The 26,455-nt window shown below is 44.0% G+C and overlaps 1 protein-coding gene across 5 annotated transcripts in view; it reads left to right on the top strand.

The window, feature by feature from the left end:
- SUSD6 (sushi domain containing 6) overlaps window positions 1-26,455 on the top strand; it is a 78,741-nt gene continuing 52,286 nt past the window's right edge. For 2 of the 5 annotated variants that reach the window (XM_010711528.2, XM_010711526.2), the window contains exons 1-2: window positions 1-59; window positions 5,376-5,460. The gene's annotated coding sequence lies outside the window, so the exon portion shown is untranslated. The other 3 variants (XM_019615640.1, XM_019615642.2, XM_019615641.2) reach the window with 3 other exon arrangements.

The following is a 26,455-nucleotide window of genomic DNA, read 5'->3' as shown; positions in this document are numbered from 1 at the left end:
GAAGCGGAGGGCGGGGTGTGGGAGGCGCACCCGGGCGGGAGAAGCGACGGGAGGAAGAGGTGAAAAAGTGCGGTGGTGCGTCGGGTCTGTCGGCGGTGGGTTCGCGTAAATACTGTAGTTGGCGAGGTTTGCGTCGTGCGTGAGCCGATCGCGGTGCGGGAGGCGGAGGAGGGTGGGAGGGTGCCGGAGTTGTGCCGGCGGTGTGCGGGAGCTCTGCGGGTCGGGGAAGGAGGGCACCGTCTGCCCGCCCGCCTCTCCCCGTGCCTTTGTGCGTGTTCCCGTCGGCGCTGTTATGTAATGGTGCTGCTCCTGGCAGCGGCACGCATTGCCACTGCGAGCCCGGAGCTTTCTGGAGCTGCTCGGTGAGAACAATGGGAGCAAAAGTTCCTCGGAGGCGGCTGCGAGCTCCGCGATTCCTACTGCGCCTTCGGAACGCCTTTGCTGTGTGCCCTGCCTTCAGCTTGTCTCTCTGTTCTGCTGGGCTGCAGATACCGGGCAGCAGCCTGCCGCCTGCGCCGTGCCTCACAGCCGGCAGCACGCTGCCTCTCTCCTGCAGTAATAACGATTTTTTGTGCTTTTTTACCCTTGTTGTTCTGTCTCTTTTTTCCCCCTCTGTGCAGGAGCGGCGATAGGCAGCAGAGATAATGGGCGGAGGGGACTCTCCCGTCCCGCATCTCCAGTTAGAACTTGTCTGCGTACATCAAAGAGAGGCGAAATGCCTCAGCACAGGGCGGTTTGCATATTAAACGCCGATGCCGTGAGGATCGGTGCTTTTGTGGCTGTGGTTTATCGCTGATTTCATTCCTCACCTCCCCCTCAGGTGTCTTATCGTAAATCTCTGCCCGGCTGCCACCTCTTCCTTATGTGCCACGGTGTGTCTGTCCCTTTATTTCAGTGCAGGGTTCTGTCGTCGACTGCTGATGTGGCGTCTGTCTTTTTGTGACTTCTGATAACGAGGAAAACTTTGAGAAGAACATAAACTTCTCTCCTGTTTGGAGATTCATCTGCCCTTCACGATCCGTTTGTCCTGTTATGTAAATGGGTGTTTTGCAGACGGCCAGGAGACAGAGTGCTGCTGACAGTAGGAAGGCTTGTTTCTGTAAAGGGGAGCCTTTACATGGCTGGAGGAGCTGTTGCCTCACCTAGCAAACTTGGTAAAATCTAAGGGGTTTCTCGTTGCTGCGTGCTGTTGGAGCATTGCATCTCCTTGTAGAGCAAAGTAGCACATGATAAGGAAGTTATAACCTCATCTTAAAAGCCGCTGTGAAAATCCAGCTGCCCTCGTGTTGCTGCTTTCAAAGGTTTTTTCATATGCAGATGTTTTGGTGAGGTCTGGGAAAGCACTGATCCGGAGACTGACACTTCCCAGCCGTTGTTCTACGGTTTTGCACTTTCTCGGCAGCAGAGGCTCTGGTTCTGTCACCTCTCTGCTTATCATGCAAATTGGCCACCTGTGGTCTATGAGGAGTGCGGGATATCCTCGGGTCTCCCACTTCGCTGAGTCTCTGCAGTTTGCAGTTAGTTACCGGCAGAGTTTACGTTTAGTGCAGCGGTGAAGGTGGGCTGACAAGGCTGCTCGAGCTGGCAGGAGCTGCTGGAGAGCCAGCCAGCAGTGCTTACTGCTGCTGCAGTGGCTCTGACAGGATTAGCTCTGTCTTCTGATCACGCTTGTTTTCAGCTATTCTGTTCCTGCCTGGAGAACGGCCTTGCAGTGAGAGCAATCTGCAGCAGTCTTAACCTCAGCTGTGCAACCTTATGTGCAGACTTGGGTTTCTGTGTCTGGGGCTGTTCCTGTTACATCACTTCTCCTTCTTATCAGTGTGCTTGTTCATGCTGTGCCTACCCACTTCCTTGCCACCCGAACACATCTCTCACTTGTTCTGCTTTTGTGAGAAAACAGATGTGAGCTGCTGGTGTTTGTCAGGTCAGTAGAGTCTGACATATGTGCCCAGAACCTGGGTCTTTTTTTCCCTCCTATCTTCCTTTGTATTTGTTCTTGCTGATCTGCATTCCTCCCAGAGAAGCCCGCAAGCGTCTGCATGACAGGTCAGTTGCGTGCAAGCATTCCCCAGCATTCCTCCTGCTTTCCCCTGCATTCCACTTGGCACTGGGTCTCCCTCAGCCCCTGCAGACTGCTGGAGCTGACTGACCTCAGCGGGGGGCTGAGCTGGGCGCAAGGGAGCCTTCTGTGGCAGGGCTGGGCCTGCTCTGCTTGACAGAGGGGCTGGGAGCAGCAGAGGTTCCCTTCTGCCTTGGGAGTAGGTAAATAGAAGCACACAGGCATCTCTGAGAACAGGAAAAGGGAAGCCCTATCCCATCTGTAGCAAAGATGTTTGCTCATAATGTGGTATTGGTTACAGCAGATTTCTCTTGCCAGAAGTACAGTAGTTCGTAATTACGTTTATCCAACCATCATGACAAGCATCACATCTTTCAAAATGCCGTCAGTGCGTGTTTGATCTCAGTTTTGAAGCGGTGTTGGGTACAAATGGAATTGCTTCAGATGTAACGATTTGATCCCCAACGCAGGAATTTAGGAACAGATGAAGTGCTCTCTGTATTTCAGAACCCCTGTTGTTGACCAGGCTTTGCCTTTCTGTAGTTATGCAGACCGGATCTTCTTTCATTCTGCAAGCAGGCTTGTTTGCTGAGCAGTTGCAAAAATTGATTTTAAACTTAACCAGTGAAAATGCTTTTTATAAATTCTAGGAAGTGAGCTTTTGTATGCAGCAAGAAATATTTGCGCCCAACATTGGTTTGCTGTTTGTTTTGGTACAGAGCAATGGAAACCAGTGTTCTCTCACAGGAAGCTCAGTGTTCTCATCCGGCTAGCTCTGGGCAGCTTGCAAGCAGGATGTTTGCAAAATGAAAATAGTGAGGGTAAGAGGATGTTTCTGATGGTAATGCACCATAATGCACTCTTTGGGAACTCGCAGCTTCCAGGCTGACCCATGCACTCGTTTTTCTTTTGAAGGTTCCCAAAGACCAGTGCAACCTGGTCTATTGTTTGCTTTCTAGCTTATTTTAAACCTGTGATACTTGTGTGTGGTAATTGCAGACTACTGAGGAGCTTCAGGGCCAGAAGTTAGAGGTGCAGAACTCTTCCCCTTGGCTCCAGCTGCCCCTTCCCCCACCTCATGGCTCTCTCTGCTGGAGTGTTGACCAATGGGCAAGCTCTGGAAGTGGAACATGCAATGGGAACCTTCTTCACAGCAAAAAGGATCAATGTGTCTCACATCATTCTGGTGATTCCCTAGGGGAAACTGCTATCCTGGCAATCAGCCCACTCAGCCTTAAATTCACTCTCCTGTAGCAAGCAAGCATTAACTGGAAAGGAAGTTTGTCCCTTTCTATAACCTTTAGGCAAGGTAAATGCAGCTTTTGGAGTTGGTAGAGCACAGTAAAGGGCAGAGGAGAGCACTGCATCGTATTTATGCTGTGAACCAGAAAGGCTTTCAGTCCAGCAATGTAAACTTGCTTGTTATGAGAATGGCTTTCCCTTGAACCTGCTAAGCTGAGATGTGCCCCATTTAACCTCCTCCTTGGAAGAGAACCGGTATTAAAATTCTGTGTCTCTGTCCTTAGCGTATGCTTAAAAAATCCGGAACCATTTTGAAAACTTTAACACTGTTCATGCTTTCTCTGAACTCATTTTTCTGTCAGTTTGTAGATAAACATTTCTGTGGTTTACTGCTGCTCCTGGTTGTCCCTTGCGTTGCTTTAATGGGGTTTTATAATAGAGTGAGTTAAAAGTGAAGCTGTCTCTGAGCAAACCCAAGTTTGAATCTTGTACAGGAGCAAAGAAAATTTCAAATAAAATTGCATTAGGGCTGTAAGAGAGCGTAAGTTTTAACAGGGAAATTCGGTTGATAGTTTTCTTTTATAGCATTTTATTTCTGTGTGAGAGGTTGTGAGAGTTATGTTCTTATGCTATACAAAAATACAGACCTTTAGTAGATAAATGTGTACCTTGGTTCTGGTTTTTAGCAGTAGTTGCTAAAGCAGCTTGTTCTGAAAGGGGCTGTAACTTGTATTTATAGTTCTAAATGTATAGATTAGAGAAACACTGGAACGTCCTTGACCCATTTAACGTTGCTGTGGGTTTGTTTGTTTTCACTTAGTAAATAATTTCTAAAATTCTTAAGCAATACTGAGGCAGCCTGCTCTAATGCAGTTATATTTGTAGGATCTGCCAGAATCTCCTTTGGGTGTTGGAGACCATTTGTGCAGATTGCTCTCGTAAGGCATTTTGTTAGACCTAGTTAGGTGCTCTGATGTTAATTACAACTCCTTTAAGAGCTGCTTGATCCTGAAATGCCGTAAACTGTTTCTGTGATGTGCAACAAAAATATACTGGAGACTCATCACAGGATTTGTGAGCGGAGACTATAAAACCTTGCATACAACTCTGCTAATAGAGACCCACCAAAGGCTTCTTTGTAGGTATGGGTAGCAGAACTGAACAGTCAGGGATGTGTGTTGTGATAAACATGTGGCTATTTGAGTAAGAGACAAAAGAAGCCCGCTGGGTTTGCTTCTCATTTCGCTAGCTGTGGGAACCTCATCTCAAGTCTGCTTCTGGTTTTGCTGTATGACTGTCTTGAGGGACTTGCATATTCTGAGAGTCAGAATGTCGACGTGTCATTAGGTACTGAAATGTGGTGTTATTTAAATGTTTAACAGCAAGACCTTTAAGTGGGCAAGCCAGAAATTCCCTCTTCTGCACAGCTGTTACTTTCTTTTTGATACTTCGCTTGCTCAGTTCTGTTAGTTGCTGTGCTTTCCAACCGAGGTGGAGAAAGTTACGTGGTGACCTTACTAATAGCCTCCTTTTCAAGTCTTTGAATAATATCTAGTATTAATGCTAAAATAAAAGGATGGGGGGATAAGAATATAAAATACACCCCTGTTTTTCCACTGCAAAGAAGTAAATATTCTTTCTCCTATGCTTGCTAGGGAAGTGTGCAAGATTTACAGCCCCTAGCTTTTTTTTACCTGTATAAATGTGTGTGTGTATTGGATAGCTGGAATTAATGCAGTTCTAGTTTGCATATCTTGAATAACTTCTCAGAAGTTTGTCTCAAAAAAATCAGAAAGCTTGATTTCTAGTGAGAATCTTCTGTGGTAATTCTCTGCTATGTTTGAAACTGAGAGCTTTTCTATTTCTATGCTTGAGATTTCTAAATGGAGTGCATGAGGGTAGTTCTGAACATTCTTTGTCTCAAACCCAGGTATGAATTCAGCAGGTAATGCATGTATCTGAAGCATATCTGTATGCCCGTGTTCTAAAAACATAATGGAACGTTTTCTCCCCTCAGCATAGTGGCTCATTTATGTGATAATGCCCTTATCTTTTTTTTTTTTGTGCATTCTAGGTGTGCAAATCTACCTACCACCACTGAATCATCACTTCTATTGTACTAACAACGACTGTTGTATGCTAGCTTCTGCCAACACCAGGTAAGATGAAAGCTAAGCTGGTTACTTTTATTTCTTTGCTTTTTAGATGTGTGTGTTTTGTCCATATACCAGAGATTTTTCTCCAGACTTGTCAGAATGTGCTGCCTTCCATATTTTTCTGCTGTAATGAGACGTCCACGTGCTGCTAGTGTTGGTTCTTCTTTTGAAATGTATTCTAAAATATTTTATTAAAATTTTATAACTGTGCTTCCTCCTTTCTCCTGATACCTATGACTTTTTTTATGGTGCTTATGTACCACAGGATGTTTTTCTTTTGTGTTCTTCATGCCATTACCACTTCTTGGCTTTGTTACAGAAACTGTTGAACTCTTTTGCCTTCTAGAGTTAACCTTGCATGATAAGCCACCTGTACAATTCGATCTTTTTCAAAGAACAGAAAATGCGTTCTGCTTGTGGTTGTTTTTTTTCTCTTGTTTTCCCCATATCTGCTCCCAGAGAAGCTAGAACAGAATTGGTGCTAAGACAGTGCCAGGCTCTGTCTTTCAAAGAATTAAACATCAAGCTGCTTTTTGGACCTTGCTCCACCTCCCCTCTCCCCTCCCGCCCCCCACACTCTCTCTTAGAGATGAGATGTAGATTGAGCAAGGATGGAGGAATATCCCTCTAATGCTTTCAACAAGGTTATTACTCGGTGCTCTCGGGGAGCCCTGCTGCTGACGGAACTAATGTGAGCCTTTGTTCTGATGCTAATCAGAACAGGGATAATTCCTCCGTCTGCCACCTCTTTCTTCCTTCAGCTCCCCTGGCAGTGATGAGGCATTAAGTGCTGTGCTGCCCTGCTGGCCTTGCTTCCTGCAACTGCCAGCTTGAGTGCAAAGAGGTGAGTTCTAAGGGTTCTCACTGGGAGTGTCGTCTAAATTGTTTGAGATTTTTTTTTTGGGTGCACATGAGCAGTGTTTCTGTGCTTTAGTTAAATAGGTTTCTTGATGGATGTGCGTGCATCTTTGTTTTTCATATCTAAGTGAGAAAATGACTTCATTGGAGCAAGATATATTGGATTTGATCATAGTGGCATCTTGTGCTACATGTTGGGATGTGTAACTGAAAAAATGCAAGTAGGCACATACATGCAACTTGAAGTATTTTTCTTTCTGTCTCTTTCCTCTTTTATTGGCAGAGCAAACAAATATTTTTAAACATCTTTAAACTGATGAATTTTTAATTATGAGTCCAAGGAGCTCTAAATTTTCCTAGGGGGAATGTATGTGCAAATCATATATTGCTTTATTTTACTCCAATTGCCTCCTCTCCATCTAAAGATGAGCTGTTTAGCGGTGGAGGAGATTTTGAAGCCTAAGCACAGAGCAAAATACATTTTTATGTGTAATATAACACAAAAAAATTGTCTGCTACAACCATACCTTTTTGCTACCTTCTGTTTGCAGCAAAGGGTGGGAAATGGTGGTGCGGATCCTGAACGGGTCTGATGGGAGAGGTTAGACAGAGGTGTTAGAAAATGTCTTGCAACTCAAGAAGGAAGGGTTGAATTGTACTGATGTGGCCTCTTCAGCCTTTCCGAGGCAATACAGAGCTGAGGGGAAGCTCATCCTAGAGCTTATAAAAGCAGATCTCCTAGCTGAGACTCAGTTTGTGATAGCAGGTTCCCTGGGGATAGTTGGTGACAATCCTCAGTGGATAATCTGGCCTGAGTCTGGCTGAGCTGCCCTTCTGATGAATTTGTAAGGGGGTTTGCAGTCTTTCACTAGAGACTGTTTTCTCTGCGGGGTGGTTTGAGACCCTCTTTAGTGTCAGTGTGTAACAGTGGGACAGGAAGGATTTAAACAGGCTAAAGAGCTTCCCCAGAAGATGGAAAGTGAGTGCATCTGCTCAGCTCATGGCAGCATGTCAGCTCAATGTTCTCATAGCATTCATTTTGATGGAGGGGTTTTATTTCCAATGCAGGCTTGGAAAGGCCTGAAATGACAATATAAAAATCTGCTCTCTTTTCAAAATGCATAATTTTTGGCTATATAGGTATAATGTCCAGATAAGTTGAACTAAAGAAAAAAAAGTGTGTGAAAAGAGGAGGAGAAAGAGGGGGCTTCATCAGGTGCACCTCGGAGGAAACTGATGTAAGGTGTTTGGTGCAGGAGTCCAAAGCCCAGACTTACCTTTTGTTAGTGCCTGTATGCAGGTAAGGAGCCCATGTGACTCTGAAGCGAGCCTGCATTGAAGCATTTGCTGCAGGAAGCACCAAACAGGAACTTTTCTGAGGTTGATTCTATTGGCCATCTCCAGAAGATACATCACTGATAAAAAAAGTATGAGGTGTTTTGTATGGGCAAAATAATGGCAAGGCGTAACTGCCTTTGCTTGGCACTATTCATGTATCAGTTGTTCAGTCCCAGAAAATGCTTATTTTCAGGGTGGTGAGTGTGTTGTTATGTCCTGAAAATAAAAAGGCATATGTGTGATTGGCTTTTATTTTTATTTTTTAATATTCTCAGTTAGCTTATGCATGGCATAGCCTGCAAACGAGTGCCCTGTACTTAGGGTTTTTCGTGTTCTATCACTTTTCAGCATTCTGTTCATCTCCTATGGTATGAATCAATTATCCTATGATGGTGTGGGTGTAGGGGTGTGCGAGTGGGACAGGGAGAGGGAACTTGATTGAAGAAGCCGCAGTACAGAAAACAGAATTCCTCTTCTGTTATTTTTATCTCAAGAAGTGGGAACAGAAGGAGGATTGCAGAAGTGTTTCTGAACACATCCTGCTCAGTTTCCCGTGAGGCCTTGAGTGCTCTCTGAGAAGACTGCATTTTTATTCTGTTTCCCTTTTGCTATGCTAGTTTGGACCACAGGCAGCCTCATGCCCAAGTGCATGTAATAGCAGTGTCTGCTCTGGTGTGGGCTGGTGCTCACGTGCATCTCTTCATATCTACCTGGGTTTCTACTTTGTTTGGTTTCTGGTGTTGCTCTTTGTTTCTCTCTTCTTGGTTAGCATTTCTTTTTCAAGCAGTATTCTCTAGCATGAAAATCCAAGAACGTATGTCATCATTGATACTAAAAGTAAAGGGAGAAGGCAGAATATTCAGAATTGATCTGCTTTTCTTCCTAGGTATTTTCTTTCTGTTCCACTTCATTTTCCTGTTTAATTACTTACTAATTGGGAGCTTGGATTCTAAATGTATTTTTTCCCTTCAGTATACTTTTTTTTATTTTTTAATTTACAATAATTTGAAGACCAGCTAGCCCTTGTGACTCTCCAGGTTGCTCTTCCTTAGAGAGGTATGAAGGCAGGCTTTTGCAGCCACTACAGCCTGGGTACAGTAACGCTGTTTCACTCAAACCGTGAGGTGACAATTGCATTTTCCCACCCCCTCCCATGCCCCTCAATGTTCTATGGAGCGGACTTTTGGTTTTAGTTTTTCATCTGTATTTATCCCTTGCTGAGAAGCTAGAGTTCTTAATTAGCATAGCTTAATCATTAACTAACACATTGCAGAAGGCACTCTGACGTTGTGTATGATAAACAGCTTGCTGTGTATAAGGCTGGGGCCTTCCCCAGCCTGTTTCCTGTGGCTGATGCCCCTCAGCTTGTTGTTTTAACAGCCAGTTGCATTCCTTGCTAGAACTTAGGATCTGGGGAGGGCTTGGGTCAAAGCAGGCAATGATCAAGTACCTCAGCTCGCCTCTGAGCAGCGGGCTGGAACCCAGCACTGCCTGACAGTGGTGTTTCCCCTCACACTGGAGAAAGGGAATTGAGCTCCTGGCAGCGTGTTCCTTAGGATGAGCTGCGATGAGGAGACCTGGCTTCACACGAGATGCATTAGGTTGGCTTGATTCTCTTTTACAAGTGTAGGCTCTTCATGTGAAAGTGGAGGTGAGCCTGGTGGAATGGGTGTTATCAATGTCCTTGTTGTGTCTGTTCAAATCAATTACCAATATATACCAATAGCTGGTCTGCCATTCATTTCACTTGTCCAAATCCTCTCTTTTCTGCCTTTTCAATGAAAAGGTCATGATTCTAGTTCAGCAAATCTGTCGTAAGAGTCAAAAGAAGAAACAAACAGTTGTTTTAAGCATCATACCTATTGATATGTAACTTATAGAGAGAGCTTTCTGGGACAAGAACTTACCTCTTTGTTGGCAGAGTTGCAGTTTTATGGCAGTGAGAATCTGGGAAAAACTCATCAATTTGAAATACTCATCTCAAAAGCAGCTGGCTGTGGAAACTTGTAGTAAGTCTCCTGTTTCAAAGGTATGTCACCTGAAATCTGTTAGTGTCTCTTGTCTTGTTTAAATGAATCCCTGGATTCTTCAGAAAAACTGATAATTTTTTTTTGAGCTAAAACCAGGCTGCCCTGCATAAAGTCTTCAGTAGAACAGGAAGATGGGAAAGAAAATATGTATACACATAAAACTTCTGAAAGAATCTGAACACTGAAGTTATAAGAAATAGAAGTTTTTGAGCCACTGAATGTTGAACAGTTGGCACTTGCATTCTTCTGGACTCTGTCAGCCTGGGTGCAAAGATGATCTAGGCTGCCTCTTGTAAATTTCCGTTGCCTTTTTGTTGTGTACACCTGTGCCCTGTCCTTTGTACCATTTCCAACAGTGCACTAGTGCATTTTTATGAAATTCTGCATGTACTGCAGCCTTTCCAAATGTGATTCCACAGTCAAGCCTTACTGAAGATATACTTTCTGTGAGGTACTTGCTGACAAGCAATCATATTTGCTAAAGCAAGCTGGTATTGTATAGTCCTCCTGCATTGTACATTTGATTGCAGCATAACCAATTCCTGCTCTTTCATGTGTATGTTTATTTGTTTGTTTGTTAAATAGCTGGCATAATAAGTAGACTCCTAGTACTTATAGAGAAGAGATACAGAATTCCTCTGTGGAGCAATACATTGAGCAGTTGTGCTATTCAGTTTAGGCAGTGTAACACGGTGCCTTAACAAGGATATGTGCAAATCCTGAATTCTACGCAGCTGTAGCTGGGTGCTTTGTAGCTCCTCAAAGGAGTTTGAAACATTACTTTATTCACTTTCAGAACTTCATGCTATGTGCTCATTTTGTTTAATGCCCACAGGTGGTGGATTTTATAGAATAGTGCAGCTTCTTTTTTTTTTTTGTCCTCCAAGACACAAAGAACAATATTAAGTTTAAAATTAAATTCTATATGGATTGTTTTTTTCCTCTAGGACTCATTATTACCTTAGTCTTTCTCATCTTTGAGTTCTTCCCTATGTCTTCTTTGGGTACAAAGCCACAATTGTTTTATGTGACGATGGTAGAATTTGCTGTAAGTATAGAAGGCAGCCTGTTTTTCAAGTTGAGTCAATGTTTTTTTGGAGAAGGGTGAGGCTGAAGAACAGCTGATAAGTTATTTCAAGCAGCCTTTTTGAAGCTGGCTTAACTCATTAATTATACTGGGATGAGCACATTAATTCAGTACTCTATTTCACATTTACACTGTGAGGGTGATTGTTCTTATTCTCTCTGTATGTGATGTTTGAAAGACTACTGTGGAAATGCTCTCCCCTTTACAAGGAAGGGAAGTAAGAATATTGCAAATAGAGTACATGGTAAGAATTCTCAGCAGTGTGTGATGCTTTGCCTGCAACTTGGGGATTGGATGCTGAGTACTTCAGATACAGTGTCTATGAAAACAGAAGCAGTCTCTGCCTCCAGAGCTGTCTTCACGTGCTTCCAAGTGAAAAATAAAACAAAGGAAGGTTAGGAAATTTGCTTAGTATAGAAGGCATTAATGGAAACTTCATACAGTGCTATGAATGTTGTATAGTTGTTGCGTGAGCTTCTCTGTGTGCTTCCTGCCTAGCGAAGCCTGTGGCATCCTCAGGAAATAGAGCAGCATGCTGCATGAACTCATATTGATGTTGTGTACCATAGATCAGTTTCCCGAGCTGTGTGTCTGTACATTACTGAAATGTAATCTGCAGTGTGCTAGGTGTCACTCTCAGGTGGGACCACAAATCACAGTTGAAGGTCAATAGTGTGTGGTGAAGGAAGGTGGGGTGAAAAAAATAACACAGAAAAATGTAATTAATTAAAACTAGCCTGTTTCTTCTGTGTGAAGCTACTTTTGGGAAGATGATGGTCTTGAGTGCCTTTGGGAAGACAAAACTCTCAACAATCTCCTGATGCCCAGGAGGGAACTGTCAGCAAAGGTGATGTTGCTTAGCTGCCTGGAGAGGAGGAATGGCTTTGGCTGTGAAAACCATGAATAATAAAAGTTGGGCCTCTGGAGGTCCAACTTCCTGTGCAGAGCAAGCACTCAGATTCTGGTGATCTGATTGTGAGGTGAGAATCTGAGTGTCTTCCATAATGGTATTAATTGTGTGTAATAGGTGAGTGTCCCTCATGAGGCCTTCCCCCAGGAGAAACAGAGTTCTTAACCAGTGAAATATTGCTGCTACTGACCAGGGAGCAACAGGAGGCTCTGAAGAAGATTGCAAAGGTTTCGCTGTTCAGTGTCGTGTTTTAGGTGATATTCAGCTGGCTGCTACTGTCTGGGCTTTTGAGGTTTTAAAAGGTTATGTGCATTCTTTTCCCTGGTATTTCTGTGGAGAAAGCATTGCTGTGGTGAGCCTTACACTTGGATTACTTGGCTGTTGTTTTGTTTTGTTTTTTTAATAGGTAACCCTCTGTAACGTAGGATAAGCTTCTCTGAAGTCCTCTGGAATGAGAGCTAAATTACAGATGCTGAAAGTTAATTGCATAAAAATTGCACGTGGATTTACTTCTACAATTAATGGCTATTTCCAGTGTAATAGTGTGTAATGTGTGGCAGCTGCATGCCTTGTACTGTGGTGTGCGATTTCATTATATTGTGTTTTTTCCACTGTTTGGCTGCAAGGTTGCCAAGTTTTCAGCTGTCTGTGTAGGCCTGTGCCAGCCACCCCTGACACACCGAGTGACGTGTGGGGAGGCTGTGACCTTGTATGCGTGGGTGGCTGTGGGAGGGTGGGACGGAGCCAGACTCAAGAATACAGGGCTGCTACCTGACCTGGAAAGGAAAACTAAGCTACTTTGTGGTAGTAGGCGTTAAATAAACCACTGTATTTATCTGGGATGAAAAACATGCAGTGACAGCTATATCACAGAGCAAGATTTGCATGAATCTCTGGGAAAAGGTGAATTTGAACATCTCTTCCCATATAGCTCTGAGCGAGACTTCGCCTGCTTTTGCAACAAATGGAATGACTTCCTCTTCAGACTTCGTCAGACTGGAGAGCTCAAACCCTTGGTGCTCAGAAAACAAACTAAAATGCTGTCACTCTGGGATTTTTGAATGCCTAGAGGGCAGTAACTACTTCAAGGTAAATGATACTACCTGGGAAGTCCTACCGGTATCTGAAAAATTGCTTTACATCTATTCATATAAGATTACAAAAATTCGGAACATAAATGATTCTTTCTCCTTTTAGTAGATCGCGGCATGCCTGTTGTCGTAGATTTGGTCCTTTTGATACCCTGCAGAATAGATCTGCTTCTCCCAGGGCTGTAGCCTTTGGCTGTCCTTCTCTTTTTCATCTCTAGTCTGCATGCGGTGATAAGAAACTAAGCAGTAAGGAGTCAGATGAGTTCAGACCATGACAGAGCAGCTTGGGGGCATCTCTAATGCCTAAAGCTCCTTTTAATTTACAAGTGAAAAAAATACCCTTTTATTATTGTATATATGACAAATATGAGGACGAAAGTCAGACTTTCTGAGGCATAACTTAATGGCTTTTAAGCAAGAAGGGATAGTGCCTCTCCTCCCTTGGTAATGAAATTTAATATTGAAACTGCAGGGCTGAGAGCAGACTTCAGAAGAGAACGTGTGAAAGCTGACTACTGTCCTGTAAGGTACTAGCCTCTCCCTCTCAGCCTCCTTTACCCTTTGCGGAGGGCAGGTGCCATATGCAGTCATTTTGACCACTGCACTCTTGTGTGCATGCATTGGTGTCACTCACACAACTGCTGGTGTGCTCTGGCCTTCCTTTGTTCTCAGGGTTTTGCTTCTTTGTGCCCTAGCATGCAGTGGGAACACTGTATGAAGCTATAGATTCAGGTAATACTAAAATGCATAGGACATCCCAAGTTCCACCTGGTAAAAAATGAACAAACAAACAGAAAACCCCAAAGCCCCAAATTTTGTTTTTTTCCATAAAATCCTCCTTTTCTGAAAAGAGTAGCAAGGTTGCTGTGGTTTTGATCACAGTTAGCCACAAGCAGAGTTAATGATACTAGGCAGGAAAGAGACTGTAGAAGTGTTTATTATAGAAATCTATATTTAACCTCTCCCAGCGGCTTTTGACTTGCTTAAAGCTGTGCTATGGCCCATTGTGATTTCCAAGGCTATTGATTTCTGCACCCCTCCTACCCATCCCACCCCCCAAGTTTGGAAATGCATTTAATTCTTTGATGGTTTTGCTGACAATAGGTGTTCCTTTTGACGTGGAAGAAACCTAGATTGTGGATCTTGCTCAAAATTGATTGTGGGTGGCTTCTGATGGCATGGAAAATCTTATATAAGGATCATTTAACACAGACCTCCCGTGTTGCTGAAGGCCTTAAAGTCAGAAGCCTGCATTCTGTTTTCAGGTTCCCTAGGAGTTTGCTGCATCGCAGGAGTACACTGCTTCCGTTGCCCTCCAATGCAGCATGTACCCTTTTTTAACAGGGTCACCGGTAAAAGAAATGGGGGGGGAGGCAAACAGTGCAAGAAAACAACTATGATATGAAAGCATCATCAAAAGCTGGGTTTTTTATAAGCATAAGATTGAAGTTTCTGGTCCTAAGATGAGACTGATACCAACCTCTAAGTAAATATTTAACTTGGCAAAAGCTAAAATTCAGATATTAGATTCCTTTTCCCTCGTGCATTTTCTGGCAGCGAGGCTGTTAATCAGACAGTTGCTGTCTGTGTCTCCGCTCTGCTGCATTGCTTTCCGCTTACTGCTTGTAGGGGATCTGAAACAGCCTTGCAGCCTTGGCGGCGGACTTGAGTCCGTATGAGAGCTCAGCACCGAGAACGTGGGGCTATCTAAGCAAGTACTTGGCTCTGCTGTAGGCACTTGTTAGTTGCTCTTTTTGTAGGAGTGCTCACTGCTGGGTTTCTTGCCCAGGTTCTCTTCCATGGACAGAGCCTAACACACAGTGGTATGTATTGCTCGGAGCGGCACAGGATTCACACTGAGACACTGGGATGTGTTGTGACCTGGATGAGTCTGGGAGCTAATGCTGGCACTTGTTAATCTGGCCTGTCATTTTCCATTTTATTTACTTCTGGCATTCAGTTGTCAGAGCAGGCTTTTATGTGCTGTTCTTTGTGGCTTAGGCTGCTCAGCGCTGCTGCAAAATCCTTCTAATCCTTTTTTGCCATCCGTCTCTTGCAGTGAAAACTCAATTGACAAAGTGATGACTTGAATTTCAGAGAGCAAGTGAGGATTCGGGTTTAGAAAGAATAAAGAAGCAACAAATATGGCAAGGTCTAATTGGGACAAGGAACTCTTCCAGTAGCTGAATTAGCTTGTGTGCTGTTGAGGGACTTTACCAGTACCTCCAGGCTTGCCTGCTGGCCGAAGGCTTTCACAGTCATGTGATAACCATCACTAAGTGCTCAAAAAGAGAGAAAAGCAAAGCATAACAAAGACAAAATTTACCGATTTTTTAAAGAGACAGTGAAACTGTATTAAGATTGTCCTGCTTGACCTGCACATCCTGTATTGTAACTTTGCTGAGGGATAGCATTGTTGAAGAACAAACCTTCTCAGCTGGTTTGTCTGTTTTGTAGAAGCATTGCTTTCTAACATCCTGCTACTGTGTTGCAGAAAGAGGTTCTTGGATGTTCAGACCTAAACGACCTTTATTGGTTGCTGTTGCAGGCAGAGCCTTCGGGAACTGACAGTGGCTCCAGGATCACAGTTGAGACGTAAGGATAGTCAGCACAGTACTACTGCCAAACGTTGTAGCTCCATTAGTAGATTACAGCAGTGCTCTGACAAAACTAGACATTCAGCACTGCAGCTCTGGCTGGATAAAGCAGGCTTGTGTTGCGGCTAAACAAAACTTCGGAAGGGACATTCTCATCTCCTCATTCTGGCGTCTCGTAATGAAGTGCTCTGAGCTTGATTGTCTGGGCAGGAATACCAGCAGCACCAGTTCTGCAGAATGCCAAATCTGTTTTGGGGATAGGGCTGGAACGGTGGAAGGGGGATGGCCATTTTCCCTTGCCTCCTTGGGAGGAGTGACCTATTACTTTTGCTTTTTAAATATGAATAAACTCATTCTCTGTACCTCACATACAGACCATATGGTGCTTCTGGTAAAAGCCGCAGATGTTCCTCTCTTGCTCTGTTTTCTTTTGTTACACAAATTCTCTTTGTTTTCTTTCTAGCCTTTCTGCAGAGGGCAGTGAGAGCACAGATCCAGCCTATCAGTAATTGCTCTGAATTTTTAAATGTGCATTTAAAAATGAAGGGTGCAGAAGGACCTGCATAATGGTCCTTCTTGGGCCATGTTTCTGAAGTGTACGTGTGCGTAGATGGTAACTGAACCCTGCATTCTGGGTCAGTTGCTCAGCTGAATGGTTTCTCCTTCTGCTGTGCTGTTACTTATGGTCTTTGAACTTTGTTCTTCAGTATGAATCAGTGGTCCACCCCACCTTCCTCCTGGTGGCTTGTTTTAGTTTGATTTTATTTGTGAATGCAATTTCTTTCCAAATCTGCTTGACTTAATATACCAGAGCAGTGTTGCTTTAGCAAGGGAGTGGGGGTATTTCTGGATGTAAATGACTACCTTTTAAAATATATTCCCTACCAGTATAATTGTTCTTCCTCTTGCTTACCTGAGGACTGTAGCAGTTCAGTAAGGAAGAGAAGGCGTATGGTGATGGATTGCAGCAGACGAGTATCTATGAGCACCAACAGACTGCAGCATCGCTCGGTCTGGCACACAGGGATTGGAAGATTGCACTATGAAGAGTTGTTCTCTTTGTTTGCATGGGAGTTTTGTTTGTTTAAAGTGCTTGACACAATACCAATAGAAACTTTGCTCCTTGCTGGTGAGAGTGACTCATCTCCTCAGAAATTACATTCTTTATATTCCTGGGGAGGCCTCGCAGGAAAGAGGCAGCATCCAAAGCTTTCTGTGAGCCTGCGCTGCTTTGCTGACCTGTGTGAACTCTACCTGTGCTGCTGGAACAAGCACTGGTTTGAACTGCTGCCTTCTTGCTCAGGTGTAAGACAATTATTTCCCTTTTTCTGTACATCTAATCTTGGTCAGAATTTCAGAAAGGCCCTAACGTGGATCTTCTGCTGAGTATGTTGATGCGTTATCTGCTGCTTCACTTTGCAAGGCTTACAACAGTGTGTGGGTTGATAATTCCCCCTTTGGGAAAGCATGGACTTCTTGAGAAGAGATTCTGTCTGATCCTTGCAGTGAAGGAAGTGGGGGGCAGCTGGATGATCCTCTCTGGTTTTGAGGGCTTTGCCACAGATCATGTTCCACGGAAAGATATGATACAAAGCTGTCCTTCCATCTGTGCTCAGAAACCAGCAGTCCTCTCTGGCAGACTGACTGCTTTGGGGCAGGCTGTCTTCTATTGGAGCTATAAGTCACTTGTGGTGTGGGCTCCTACTGGTGTGTTTGTGCTATGCTTCTTAGCAACTGCAAGCCCTTGTGTGCTGTGTTCTTTGAGACAAGGTATTCCTGCAAGCAGCTTCTGTTGGAAATCACCCTGGCTTGCAGACAGTTCACAGAATCACAGAATGACCAGGGTTAGAAGGGACCTCAAGGATCATGAATCTCCAACCCCCCTGCCACATGCAGGGCCACCAACCTCCCAGTTTAATACTAGACCAGGCTGCCCTGGGCCCCATCCAATCTGGCCTTGAACACCTCTAGGGATGGGGCATCCACAAGGTGGCCATTTGGTCTTGCAAAGCCAGGCCATGGGCCACACTATATTAAATATCCATTTGTGTAAGAGACTGAAACCTAGAGAACTATTTGTCAGAGGGAGAAAAGGTGCATCTGGGGACACTGGGCTGAGGGCAGAGCAATTCAGTAGTGAACTTGGGTCCTCTGTCCAACTGCTCTGTGTAGTTGGCTCACCACAGCCATTGCAGCAGCCTATTGCCCATATTGCAGCTTTGGCTTAGTGTCAAGCCCTGAAAAACATGTTCAGTTGCATCTCTTGATCCCAGGCAAGAAGTATAGGATTGTTCATAGGTACCCCGTCTGAAAGCGACCTGATTAAACTGGGGAACAATTAAAAAATAAAAAATAAAAAAAAAGGACAACAGGAGAAGCAGCAGGCAGTCAGAGTACATCTGGGACTGGAGAGGAGCCAGTCTGCTTCTTTTTCCCTGGAGCAGGAGATTCCTATGTTCCCAGTTGCAGTTGTTTAGGAAAATGTTAGGCAGACAGCTGTAGGGTGGCAATGACCCTTGCATAGAGGACAGTAGCCTATGTTACCGAGGTGCAACACCTCTGTGCCTTGCACTGAGAAGGGAGAGCGCAGTTCAGCCCTTGTGAAGCAGAGCAATGCGCTCACACCTCCACATAGCTAATGCTGCAGCCACGCAGCACCCTTGAAAATCCACAGAGTAACTGCCCTCAAAACCTTACAAACTCATTTCTGTATGCCCAGGGGTGAGTTTTTCAGTCATGAGCAGTCCTGGAGACACTGCTAATGAGTTCTGCTGAGGAAGTGGCACAAGGAACTGGAGGGAGATGGAAGGTTCACTCAGGTGTGTCTGACATGAATTGGAGTGTGTGCAGAGAGGGTAAAGGGATGTGGTAGTAATCTGAAGGAACAAAAGAGAAGGGAAAGCGGAGGTGAGACCATGTTAAGGCTTGAAGATGTGGCGAAAGAGGGAAGTGAAGAGGAAGGGCCAGCGGCAGTGAAGTAATGAATATGCAGTCCTACTCTTTACCTTATGAATAAGTCTGGTTTTAGAAATCAACAAGGATTGAGCTAGTGTCAGTGTCTGTAGGTACAGAAATAAAAAGGGAGTTAAATATTTACTGATCTGAAGTTGAGGGAAGGAAGTCTGTTTCCAAGCAGACTTGCTTTCTGATTCTTGCTTCTGAGCCAAATTATTGGCATGTTCTGAGACAGAAATAGCTCAAGTATCTGAGTGACCTTTTAATTTCCTTTTCAATCCTCTGAATCCACTGTAATGAACAAAGAGAGCATTAAGAACAGTCGTGGTGCAGATCTTGTTGGGTGTTAGCAGCAGAGCAAAAAGTCTGGCTTTCTCCAGGGGTTAAGTCATAAGAACCTGTTGTGAGAGTAAGACCACTGGGAGCCAGTCATGACTCGAATTCAAGAGATGGCTTCTTTCTGGAATGGGAGCTCTTGATGTCTTTGTAGCAGAGTTGGGTGGTTTTTTTCTGAGTTTATCCAGCAACTAGCACAGTGTGCTCTGATTCCTAGGCTCAGACTTGTGTCTCCCATTGCCTTGCAAATGCTAAGGAGGCAGGAGGAGTTCCTGAAGGTATTGTTCTCCTGGCTGCGCTCCTGTCTGAAGCAAATGTGTGCCTCGGTCTTTCCATTTGCATCTCTCCCATTGCACATAGTTGCACAGTGAGGCACAACAATTAGCTGTAATGTGTCAAAAAGAAGATTACAAAGCATGTGCTTAAAAAAATGGGATAGCAAATGACATTTCAGCCAAGGGTCTGCCCTTGGGTGGGGGGATGAGGGATATATATGCAGAGGGGGAAGAAGCAGCATGAGAGACTGAGGGCTTTTACACACACCGTGAAAACTTATGCAGCTAAAATACTATCTAACCTTTTGTTGTTATACTTGACAGTTTATCCTACTATAAGTGTGATCCATGTAAGGCAAAGGAGATCCTGCTCTAAGGAAGCATGTGGCTTTCAATTCTTTTGGAAAGTGTGTGTCAGCATTCAAACATAGAACTAGAAGCTGGGAGCTACCACAAGACTATCTAGTCTTTTTGCCCTTTTTTTTTTTTTAATTTCAGGAGAAATCTTCTCCAACTTGATTTTCTCAAAGTAACAGGCTTGTCTGAACTCTGCTGACTGCTTGTAAGTTAGTAGAGCAATCCTGGTGTTGCTTGGGATATACCTGACATCTCTCAAGTCAACAAACTGTGTTACCTAGCTGAGTGGTTAGCTGAAATCTTTCCAGAAGGATTCCAGAGCTCTGATTTGACCCTTGAGAAATGGTTTCTTGTGCAAATCACCTATACAAACCACCCTGCAGTTCAGGCGTGGTCTTGAAAGCGTTGATTGGCTTGATTCCTTCTCTGAATCTCTTCAGGACTGGTTTTTCCCCCAATACTCTTTTTCCTTCATACTTTTTTTTCCTGGCATAATAATGAAGGAAAAAAAATGTATCTAAGAAGTAAACTTTTAATCGTGTTGAAATAAGCAGAAATTAATTGCCTCTTGCAATGAAATTGGTAGCAGACTTTGGGTTAATCTCTTTAATATATATATTTAAAAAAAAGTATCCCTTAATGTTGACTGATTTCACAAACTAGACACTACTAGTATTGATGACATTAAGGTAGTAACAAGCATTTCCCCTATTCCAGTATCTTTATCAGCTTTCTGAGACCTCTGCTAAGTTTGGCAGCCTGACTGTATGTGGTGCATCTTTCTTTTATTATAGTGTTTTTTGCATTACTAGCACGGTTCCTAATTCACCAATCTCAACCCTTTTGTACTTTGTGTAGGCCTGAGCTGATGCTTGTGGAAGTGAGCTGGGAGCCCTCTGCATGCTGCCAGTTCTTGATGACTGGCTTGAAGCTGAACTTTATATGCACTCGGGAACGTGCAGTGGGGACTGAGCGTTACCCTGCTCTGAAATGACAAGGCCCTCACGTGGCTGCTGCTTTTCCCCATTCCCATATTTCATCTTTCCCATTGCATCAAGATTTCCTTCTATGGTATGCCTTCCCTAGTCTCTAGACTTCTTTAGAATTTGTTGTTTATTTGTGAGGAACTTGTGAAGACTCTTGGTGCCTTTAATGTAAATAAAGCATGGTCATGCTTGGCAGTGAAGCTGAAACTTAACCTTGGTCTCCCTGAAATAAGTTGTTCGGCTCGGTCCTTACTGGCTGATGGTCCCTCCTTTGACAAGGGTCGGATAGAGTTTCTCTGGCATCTCTTTCCATGTGCTGAGGTGTTGTAAAGCAGCCCCTGCAAAGACTCCCAGCATCTACCTTCAAGTGCCTCTGCGAAGAGTGTGATTTGGAGGTGGTGGGAGGGCTGGAGAGTGCCGCTGACTGCGGCACTGTTCTAACAGCCCGGAAAGGGGATGTGGCTGTTGGAGAAAGAGAGTTTCTGATAGCTATTGTGCTCCGTGGTGTACTGTAAGGAGGGTGGTTTCCTAAAAAATGTGCCTTACAGCATCCTGCGGAGCCTTAATGGAGCTATTTATTTTCCACAATGCAGGCTTCTTTTTGTCCTCCTCCCACTTCCTCCTTCTGGGCAAACCCTGCCTGTGAAACAATGGCTCTGCTTCATGAGGAAAAGAGACCCAGAAGCACAAAGGGAGACAAAGAAGATAATTTGCTGCTGAGAGGCAGCTGTCTTGCTGCACCTAGTAAATGTCATGCTCAGATCGCCCAGTTAAGCAGTTTTAGGTGAACTGGTATATGTATAAAGCACGTGGAAGCTAGCTTTTTGATGAAGTGAGGCTTGTTAAGTGGGCTTTTAAAAGATGTTGAGGGCTTCTGTTGAAAACCTGCACAGCTGCAAATAGTAGACCACCAACTTCTCTGAAGAGATACCAGCGGACTTCAGAGCAAGTTTCTGATGGTGCATCAAGCTGATTGCTTACCCACACACACTGAGCGTTTATAGGAACTAACATTTGTATCGCAGTGTTTTTATGTAAAATGTTTGCCTTAGAAGAAGTGGGAACTGGTAATACTGGGAGGTGGAGCAGATAGATGTTTTGCAGCAAAGTCTTAGGCTGCAAATGGTTGTGATGAGAAGTGCTGATTCTCTGAAAGCTAAATTGTATGTCAGGCTCATAAAGCTGGAGAAACAAATTTAATCTTAAGAGCACAGTAATAAAGTGAATTCCTTTTGAAAAACCCACTTGAAAGTAGGTTAAATGAAAGTGAAAATCATCTGCTTTGGAAAGGCGTTGTAAGCCTTCATTGTGCAGTTCAACTGATTTTTGTGTAGTAGTTTTGTGATTCTGTATGCTTTTGCAGCTGATCTTTGTGCTCTGCTTGAAGCAGTGTGTTACAGGTACAGACATGAAGTGGGTGACTTAAGGTAGCTTGCTGTATACTAATTTTAGTAACTCATATTTAATCAATTCACTGTGAGGGAGCCTTTCTTCCAGAGACAGGAAATTGCTTGAGGATTTTTGGCTGTGGCTGGAACTTCGTAGTTACTTGCAAAATGCCTATCTCCCCCCACCCCCCCCAAAAAAAACCCAAAAAACCAAACCCCACAATAACAAAAATGCAGAGATGCAAGGCAGAGAGCTCAATAACCGGTGCCCTCCAGGTTTTGGATGCCTTGCCTCCTGACCCAGGGCTGGCACAAGTGGGTTCCTCTCTGTGTGCAGCACTTCCTAGCTTTTCACATTGTTGCACAAAAACATGGGATGGATTGCCGAAGCCAGTACTGACTTTTGCCATCCTGCTTTGTATGGCTTTTCCCCCTTCTTCCAGCTTTGATTTCATTTGACTTCCTGTAGCTGGGCAAGCCTCTGTTGCCTTTGGCTATAGCAAAGCACCCTCACACAGTTCTCCATTTCTCAATCTGCATAGGAAGCAGGCTACTTAGAGCCCTGATTTAGGGACAGGATTTTGATTGAGAGCATCTTAACACATGGTAAATCATCTCTGCTATGTTCTAATGTGCATTGAAGACAGAGCTGGATTTAGGAGTAAGAAGCCTGAGCGATTGCTTGGCCCAGCAGCCAGTACAAGCTGCTCGCTTGAGTCAGAGCAACTCTGTGCAGAGCTGAGATGGGAGCCCGGTGCCTTTCCCCAGCTTCTGCTCCAGTCACAGTGCTGTGCTGGTACAAGGACCTGGTTTCCCCAGCAGATCCAGGAAGGTTTGGATTGGTGTTGTGAAGGGCTATATGAGGCTATATGATGGCTATATGAGGAGGGGGGAGTGGCAGCATGGGGTGCGGCTCTGAAGCTGGCATGGTGGAAGGGTCCCCTGTAGTTGAAGTAGCCACAAAGGCTGTCAGTGCTCAAGTGTTGAAAGCAGAGGCAGCACTGGTGTACAAGGGCGGATGAGAGGACTGGGGAGTAAACGACAGGGAACTGCTGCTGCTGCACAGATGGAAGAAGTCTGAGCATCATACTGGCCTTCTATTGAAATGTAGTTTACAGCATTTATGTATGACAGGTTTTGTCCTGGGGGTTCTTATTCCTTTCTGGCTTATTCCTTCTCTCCAGCCCCAGTGTAATGGCGCATATGGTTACTGCTCAACCTTAGAATTGTGCCTGCAGGTCATAGGACACCAGTTTGTTGTGCCGCTACAAAGTGACCTGTGCAGGATATTCTGCTCTAAACACTTGGCCTCTGCTCTGTGCATGTCTGCTGCCTATAAAAAGCAGTTAGCAGCAGTTCTAAGTGCTGCTCTGGTTTGATGTGCCTAGCTCATGCTGCTCAAATCGGAACAGAATGAAAATGGATCCCTTGTTAGAAAATCAAATTAAGTGTAGCCTGTTGGGGGGAGACCAGTTAGAGAGAAACGGCTGTGGGTTTCTTTTTGCTCAGTGATGCATGTGTTCTTTGTGAGTACATGACTTAAAACAAAGGAAGCTGTTAGGACTCCTATTTCCCACGTCTGTAGACGTGGCCCTTGAGTTTTAACTTCTGAGATATTAATTGATGGTGCCTTGCTGGAGCCTGACTGCTGCAAGTGGGGCACTCAGATTGGCTCTGGTTGGTGAAGGGCGCTCAGCTGGGAGCCTGTGGGGCTGCGTGACCTGCGAGCGCTGCCCTGTTCCTCCTGTGGTTTGAGCTATGGGGGCTTTGAGTGACTATGCAAAATCAAGTTTTCCTTCTCAAATTACATGTTGTCAAAAGAGGAACATGACTGAGTTCCGCAGAATGAAATATTTCTGATGGCACTGTGATGACCTCTGTCACAGGAAGGGTCTGGAGCAATCGCAGGTGCATCTGTGGCACTGGAGTGGTGCATCTTAAATGGAAAATATTTAATGCTTTGCTGTTATGAAGAAGAAAAGTAAAGGGGCATAATGAGCCAATATTTCCCTGCCTGAGCCATGGTGCTGAGAATGACTGAAGGCCTGCTTTTTTTCCACCCGTTGAGAGTTATTGAAGCAGTTCTGCGTTGTGATCTGAAAAATAGGCTTAACTGTAGAACCTGAATCATAGAATTGCTCAGGTTGGAAAAGACCTTGAAGACCATCAAGTCCAGCCACAACCTAGCCATACTACCTAGCTAATGGCTCTTAACAAAATCAGGAAGCATACTTCTTTCTGAAGGTAATACTAGATTGTTGGAAGATTCAACTTACCAAGTACTAAAGGGACAGAGAGTGCTTTATGTGTGAGTGTTTATCTTAAAACAGCTTTGCACTGACAGATGCCCAGATGTTGATACCCGGAAGAGCCTGGTATTGGAGTACATCTGTTGTGGAGAACTTTCTGTTTAAGCTTTGACACAACTAATAAGCACCACATAGAAAGTATTGCCATCTTTTGGAAGTGGTGAGTGCGTGTTCTCATGTCTGGGTGGTAATTTCTAAATTTCTTGAGTGGTGCCTCACAGCTCTGCTTTTAGGAAGAAATGTAAAAGACAAATGTAAAAAAAAAAAAAAAAAAAATCATCTTGTAGTATAATTATATAAATGTCAGATTGATTCACTGAAGTTATATAGAAAGCTTAGGAAAAAGAAATTCCCAACTGCATGTCCTCTTGAAATGACTGTGCCTGGCAGTGTTGCAGCTGCGTGTATAGCAGGCTGATGTTTTTAGCCCCATTGGTGGAAATATAAGCACAACAAGTGGCAGGATAGGGAAAAGCATACTCTAGTAGTGAGGGTTTATGAAATAAGCCTTTACTGTACATGTGCTGAGATGTATTCCCTGAACCAGGTTAACGCAGCTGCATAAATGAGAAAATCCTCTTGAATATAAAAGTGACCCAACCAATACAGTGCCTCTTTGAGAATCCTGTTCTTACTAGATGTATCATTTCAGGCTTGTGTGTGCTTTCAAGAGGTTCTGCCTTTGCATGGCTTTTCTTTATTCCCCTTCCCTGAAGCCATTTCAGTTTACTGTGAGGTTTCTTTTTTAGGACTTATTATTTTTGGAAAGCTTTCTGGAACATTTTGTGCATATGGCTCTCTGTAAATGTGCTGTTGTACTGATTAAAGCTGAAAGTATGAAACCTTGCCTCTGTGATGCAGTGCGGCAGGGGAAAAATGCTGAAACAATGGTTTCCAAAGGGAATGCTCTTCCAAATAAAGGCATATCTAAAAAGGAAAAGCAAAAACGGATGAGGAAAATTGCATAAGATGTATTTTCTGCTTTCCCTTGTGTCTACTTGATCCCATAGATAACATAAATGTCAGTATGCTTGCAAAAAAAAAAAATCAGTAAAGTGGATACAATATTTCCTTAACTAGTTTTTCATGATTCATTGGTGCCATGACTTCATCACTATAAGCCTGTTTGTGATAGCACAGAAATTTGCAATGCATTGGAAGTGTTGTGTATATTAACTTGTCTAACTCTCAACCCTGTCCCTTCATGACTCTGCTTTTCCTCCTACTGGTGCTTGGAAGTTCATGGCAATTGGGTTGCCTGTAAGTATCCTCTCCTTCCTTCTTTTGGAAGGATGGTCAGGTTTTTAACTGTGACCAGATCCCAAAGCAAGCCTTGGCTTACTGTCACAGAATGGGAAAGCAAGTCAACTAAATAGAAAACATCTTGCTGCTCAACAGCTCTGGTGTTTCAGTTACTGCATGTTGACAGATCAGAGCACCTTGCTGCTGGTCTGTCCCCTGCAGCCAGATGGGTGATGCATTAGCTACTGACATAAAGTACATTTTTCAGAGGCCTACTCTGATGCCTGTTTGCCAAGATGGGATTTACTGCTGCAGTGCACAGATTTACTTAGAAGATCTGGATAGTGTGGCTGGCTGGTTCTTAAATCTTTCATATAGCATGCATAAGCAATGAAATAGCAGGTTAGGCTGTAGGAGTTGCAAATCTGTGAACTACAGCTGAGAATGAAGTAGCAAGGGACTGTTAAAGTGTGCAGTGAAAATACACTTTGCTTTGTTTTTCCTTGAAGCATAAGGCCCCTCACTTTGCTGATTTGTGATTTAAGCCCTCCTCTACAGAAAATTTCTTCAGAATACACAGATGTGTCTTGTGGTTCTCAAGAAGATAACTGTGTGGTAACCAACCGAGGGTAGGGCAGAAAGGATCTGAGGTGTTGTATTTTCTGCTGCTGCTTGAATGTGCGCTAGTGTCACTTTTTTCTGTGATTTTTCTCATCAGCCAGTTAAGAGGATGAGATTTTAGGCTTTTTTTGGTTTGTTTTTGAAGTTTGACCGTTCACTGAAGCTGTGCAAAATAAGGATAAGACATAGTGGAGCAGCAGTAGAAACGTGAACAGCAGATGAAGGTGAAAGTTAAACCCTCTGAACCAGTGTCAAGTTCTACCTGCAGTGTGGACGTGAGGAAAAACAGTCCTCCTACTCTGTGGCACAGTCTTTGCTGTGTGCATGGCAAGCTATTTCTGAATATTACTCTGTAAGGCAGGAGGCAGAAACTAAGTGGTTAAAGGAAAGATTTCTGATGTGCATGAGGTTAACTCATTTTCCTTTGGCAAGTTTGCAGCATGGTATTCAAAACATTCCGAACAAACTTAACGCTTCCCAAGACACACTGCATAGAATCCAGGTTAAAGACTGTTCTCCAGCAACAGTGGCACAGGACATACATAGCCTCGACTGTGTCCCAGGCACCTTGTGCAAGCATAGTGCCTCAGACTGTCCTTTGATGCCTTGTCCTCGGTG

This window comes from Meleagris gallopavo, chromosome 5, assembly GCF_000146605.3.
Source record: "Meleagris gallopavo isolate NT-WF06-2002-E0010 breed Aviagen turkey brand Nicholas breeding stock chromosome 5, Turkey_5.1, whole genome shotgun sequence".
In the NCBI taxonomy this organism is placed as follows: domain Eukaryota; kingdom Metazoa; phylum Chordata; class Aves; order Galliformes; family Phasianidae; genus Meleagris; species Meleagris gallopavo.
This window is presented reverse-complemented; position numbering and strand designations above follow the sequence as displayed.